The following is a 6,000-nucleotide window of genomic DNA, read 5'->3' as shown; positions in this document are numbered from 1 at the left end:
CCTAAGTAGAAGAACTGTTGTCTCTTGGTAACCAGACTTCCCAGATTGGTTCCTGGTGCTGGGCAGGGACTTACTGGGCTTTTCTGAGCTCCAGAACTAAGGAGCCTCCCTGGAAAGTAAACTGAAGAGGGCCAGAGGGTTAGATGCAACTGTGAGAGACACAAAGCCATTTCCTCCCAGGGAAGGTGGGTGGAAGGTGAGAAAGGGCCTGTGGCAGGGCGTGGCCAGAAGAGTCACCCACAAAGAGGCCACCTCACTTACACTCATGGACTTCCTTCAAAGCACCTCCCACCCTGACCCAAAAAGGAGACCATCCATGCCCACCACTTGTCCATGCCGAGGACCCCAGCTCCCGACTCTCTGACACAATGTGGGCATTGTGCCTGGGTCTGAATTCCCAGTAACGCACCAGTTTGGGACACTTGTTGTGGGTATGGACTCAGTGCTCATTTTAATGAAAAAGGGAAAACAATGAATTTAAAAGAAGAGGCTGAGAAATGAACCTTGCTATCAAACTGACTCCATTAATCTCCCTAATCCTTAGGAGTCTGAGGGTCTCTACAATGCTACTAGGGTGCAAATAGCAACAACAACAACAAAAAGACAACCTCTGCCAGGACCTCCCTCCCAAGGTTTAGGATTTTGTTACATTGGCCACACTCACCTGAGAACCAGGAAAGCTCTTCTGCCAGTCTGGTCTTCTCACTCTTACGTTACAGAGCCCAACTTACAGGTGGGCTGTGGTCCAAATGCTCTTCTCATTTGGATGTCTGGTGCTTCGAAGCTTCTTTCCCACAGGGACCAGGTGATAAACGGCGATTTGGCTTCCAGGCCAGCTCTTAAATACTTATTCACCTGGGACAGCAATTGAGATAGCACATTTATAGTGGAAACCAGTGGAAGAAAGCACCTTGGCATACTCGCTGTCTGTCAAGAACACAATAAGCTGGCTCACTGAGTAGTTTGCTTGTTGTCAGCAAAGGTAGTACCAGCGACAGAGAGGGGACAGCCATCACTGAATGCAGACAGAGAAAGAGGACAGGGAAGCTTGCAGTGTTACGACTTAGGCCTTCTCAAGGCCTAAAGGGTCACACTCCTACAGGGTTTTGTAACAGAACCCCTGGGCTGCTCCGATTGAAACAGAACCCACGGGCTGTTTAGTTAGGGGTCCGATTGCCCGCTGCCAGAATTATAACTCTTAATACCAGAGTTTGGTGAAAAGAAAAAGAATTGTTTATTGACACATAGTCCTGCCTCCGCCTCCCAGACCTGGCCAGTCTTAGGAAAGTCAGAAACACCGTTTCCCTACTTCCTAGGCATAGTTCAGCTTTACCAGTAGCTGCCAATCACTCAGTTCTGATTGGGGAGGTCCATTCTGAGCTGTGGTGCCCTCCAGCTCTCAATGCAGGACCACCTGGATTCTCAGCCTCCTTGTAAACTGCCTTCTTCCTGCAAACCGCATGGATCTCCTCTCCTTCTCCATGCAGCCTGGCAAGAACCTCTTCTTAAAGCCGCCTGGAGACCCCTGCTCCAAGCCTGATGGAGGTAGCCCACAAGAGGCAGAGAGTGAGGGCGTGAGGGCCAGAGAGAGAGAGCCTCCTAGAGCCAGAGCCAGCCCAAAATGTCCGCAGCTCCTCTCTTTTCTTCACTGCCTCCTCTCCCTCCCTCACTGCGTCCTCTCACGCAGTGGGTGTTGCAAACAGTTCTGACCATTCACAGAACCCTACGTAGGCTCTGTCTGCTTCTTCCATACCAGCCCACAGTCCAAGATCCCTCGCATCTTCCTGAGTCTTGGAAGTAAAGCGGATCTTTGCAACAATGTATCCAGCCACTAGCTCCAGGCATGCAAGGGCATCCTGAAAGCTGCTTCCTGCTGCCTATCTCCCAGCTGAAAACTCTGGGATTTGTTTTTGGACTCCCCTGTTTCTGTAACAGTTTGATCTTCCGAAGAGTCTGCATCAGTGGACAAGAGATCCCTTGTACTCAGGTGCTGCATTCACAAGGTCTTGGTTAAGTTCTATAACCACTTTGAGGCAAGCAATGGTAACTTATAGCTATGAAATTCTGATTGGACATTAAGGGAAAATTTGATTAATATCCTATCAGAATTTATTAGCATTGAGATTGAGGGCATAATAGGGGGACATAAGAACAGAGTGGAAACTTGGGGATTAACTCCTTTTTACTTCTATATGCCCAGAAAAAGCAGGGAAGACAAGGGAGTAGGGAAGCTAAATCATAAATCCTCACTGCAAATGCTCTGTTAGTCTTAGGGGGTATCCTGTACTAGATAACAGTTCATGTTTTCCCACAAGTTCTTGGTCAGGGACACAAGGCCAGGACTAGGTAAGGCGAGCAAGGCTCTTACCTTGGGTACAAAATGTAAGGGAGAACCCAAATCTCAGTAATCAAGACCAAAATAATAATAATAATGCAATATTTTAAAAACTTTAAGTTAATACAAGAAAAAAAATGGTTGAAAATAAAACATTCAATTTTTAAACAAAGATAGGACCCACAACAGTGCCATGCTGAACCATATTAGTGTCTGAGGAAAAAGGAAAAATTATAGTAGTAATACTAGTCCTGTTCTTGTTTAAAATGTTGGTATTTTGTTCACTGTGGATGTTTTGTATTAGTTTTTATTCTTTAATATTGTATTAAATTATTATTTATCTCCATTACTGAGTCTTTGGTGCTCCCCCCCTTGGTTTTGTGCCCAAGGTAGTTGCCTCACTCACCTCTCCCTGTCCCCACGCCGAAGACTGGTGAGAAGTGGGGATTCCCAGGCAACTCCTAGGCTATAGTTTCCCGACGGTCTATTAGCTCGCTTACTATCTCAGTTTTACTCAAAAGTGTGCATCTCCTTCCCCTTTACATTCTGGAAGCAGGGAGAAGTGTTCAAGATCTTCCATCTTGCTCCTCCATCCTCAGCTGACTCCCAACTAACTCCTGAGCTCAAAGGCATTGTTCCTCCAGAGGCAAGGGAGGTGGCAGAGAGGAATGGGAACCAAACCCCTTTGGGCCATGGCGGCCTGGGCCTGGTGTGAGAGGGCAGGCAGAACACTACTCTGCTAAGAAAATACCACACGATTAACTGGTTTCATTATTTTGAATATTAGCATTTGGGCACACAGGTGCCTGGCACACCCCTGAGCCACCTTTGTTACTTCCCAGGCCTAGAGTATAATGGAGCATCCTTCTGCAAAGGCCAAATGGAGCCATGGCCGGGTTGGTATTGGTCTTGAGTCCGGCAGCGACTGAAGCCTTTTGTCATTGAGTTTGGGGCTCAGAAGGGACCTGATGCAGAAGTGGGCATGACAACCTAAGTGGGCAGAGTGGGGGCTCCTCCAGGCAGCTTCCTAACTGCTGCTACAGGAGAAGTCTCTGGGTCTAGGGGCCAGTTACAAAGGTCAGGCAGCCAACTGGTGGGGGTCAGAGCACCCACCCCTGCTACCCACTCTTGTGCAGGAACCATTCAGCTTTGGGGATCCAGGCAGGAACATGGTACGGCACATAGTTATTTTGTTGTGTTATGCTCATCTGCTTGTACCAGATAAGATGATCAGCTCTGGAAACTGGGAAATATTTCTGGTGGTGACCCTGAAGATGCAAAAGTGTATTCACTGGAAGCGCCCTCCCTCCTTTTATTTCTCTTTCCTTTTTCTTTCCATGCCATTTCTCCCCTCCCTCCTTCCCTTTCTCCTTCTCTCCTTCTGTGCTCCCCTCCTTTATTACCTTTTCCTTTCCTTCCTTCCTTCCTTCCTTCCTCCCTCTCTCCCTTTCTTCCTCCCTCCCTCCTCTCCCTTCCTCCCTTCCTTCTTTCTTTCCTCCCCCTAGAAGTCCATCTACACTCTAGGAATTCATTCTAAGACAGCACCACCCACTGCAGTCCCTGTGTATTCTAGCAAACTTAAGCCCTTTCCTGCCTCAAGAATATAAGCAGCAGACAGAAAATATTCATTAATTGCTGACCTACTACTCCGTAGCCACACTGTCCTTCATAATATTTAATATGCAATTTGGGGGGAAAAAGCATTCTGTAGAATATCTCTAATGTGAATTACATCATTCTGAAGACTACAGGGTCTCAACCCCTCGCAACAGGTAACTGCCTCTCTTGGTTTTGTCTGCCAGGCATGTGCCCCTTGCACGCGGTGTGACTCACTGCTCTGTAACTGCACACTGATCTAAGGCTTTGTGGTGGCTCCACTGTTTTAAGCAACAGTAAATTCACCTTACAAAGTCAGAAAGGGAGCTTTCTGATGACTGCTGTCAATTTTATTGCTTTATCCTGGTTACTAGGATAGAATCAGCAGACACGGTGTGTTTATTGGTTTTATGTATCACATGTTGTTGCTGCTCTGACAAGCTAGTCCTATAAAAATGTGTTATTATTGCATGTTGTAGCTCAGTGAGCTGACCCTGCATTTCAAAGTGTACTGAAGCAAATAGCATTGAAGTCCATAAAAACTGACTGGCCTTCATCACAGAGGACTCTGCGTGAGCTGCAACTCCCACAGTCTGGGAGCAAATTACTACACCTCTCCCCCATGCCAGCAGCCATCATGCTAACTGAACACAGCACAGACCCACACACGAGCGCTACCTGTAGAATTTTAAGACAGGAACCTGGCGTATCATTCCTACTCATTCAATTCTCCAATAAGCGCTGTTTTTAATTTTCAAGTTTACAACAGTATGTAATAATTAGCTTTTTAATGCTTTATATATTAGTATACAATACGGGAGGGGTAGCTGATACAGTTTTCTATCTGCTCTGAATGCCGAAAAGAAAATGAACTTGAATTACAGCAAGAATAGATGTGCTTAGCTCTAAGCAAGTCACGACTGGGGGTGCTGGGTGTTGAACTAGAATTAAGTGCCTGGAACATGCAGAGTTGTAATGTCTAACATGGGCAGGGCAGGGGGGAATTAGCCTGAAAGCTGCAGAGGAATGGGCCGGTGGGGCTTCCAGACAATGCTTTATCACCAGAATCACCTGGGGGAGTTTTTATAAAACAGGTTCCTATGCTCCACCCCAAGATAATGGGATTCTGTTAGACAAGGGTTGACCCTGGACTCTCAGCCAAATAATTTTAAGTAAAATCCTTCCCTAATCTTAATTTTATCAAAAAATAGAAGAAGCCTATGGTAGGCTTCGTGAGTCAGATAAGCTGAAGAGGTGCTCCATATTCTATAAGAGGAAATGTTCTAACAAAATGGGAAAGAGGACTGACTGAGGAGTCTTCAAGCCCAAAGGGGAGACATCCTGGGCAGGCAGGTTGTTAGTCTCTTCTGCCACCACTGCCAGACCACAGGGCTCTCTGCTCCTGAACTACCTTGCTCTGTCACCTACCCCCACCCACTCCTATTCCATTCCAGATACTCACAAGTTGAGATAAAATATTAAATACTGTGTGTCTTCAAAAAGGAAGAACTCATCTACAGATTATTTTTAAAAGCCATCAATGCCCACTTAAGATTAGTTAACTTCATTGAACATCCTCCTTTGATTCCTTCTATCTTTAGATAATATTCGATAAGCAGTTGACTTTTCAAGCAAGACATACTAGATCCTATAAAGGTGAACAGAGAGAGGACAGGGGGTCACCAGAGCATCCATCCATCTTCTCCTTCTTCCTCCATGTTTGTTCATGGGCTTTCTAAAGAGCTTGGGTCTCCCTTTTTCTCTTTCTCATGTCCTTGGGAACGACCTAAATATCCAAAAATAGATCAATAAATTAGGGAATAATCTGAACAAATGGGGAGGTGTTCTATGTTCTTGAGTGGGACAACATTGTAAACATGTTGATTCTCCTAGGAAATAGAGAAGTATATGTTAAAACGAGATAAAGTTTTGTATCTATTATCCTGGCAAAAAGAGAAAGCTGGATAATAGTGTAGGTGGGACAGGGTTCTAGGAATTGCGTGCACTGCTTCTGGGTATAGACCAGAGCAGCCGCTAGGGTCATGTGGCAATAATTAAGCAATTTAAAT

This window comes from Furipterus horrens, unplaced genomic scaffold, assembly GCF_987537825.1.
Source record: "Furipterus horrens unplaced genomic scaffold, mFurHor1.1.pri manual_scaffold_5, whole genome shotgun sequence".
In the NCBI taxonomy this organism is placed as follows: Eukaryota; Metazoa; Chordata; class Mammalia; order Chiroptera; family Furipteridae; genus Furipterus; species Furipterus horrens.
This window is presented reverse-complemented; position numbering follows the sequence as displayed.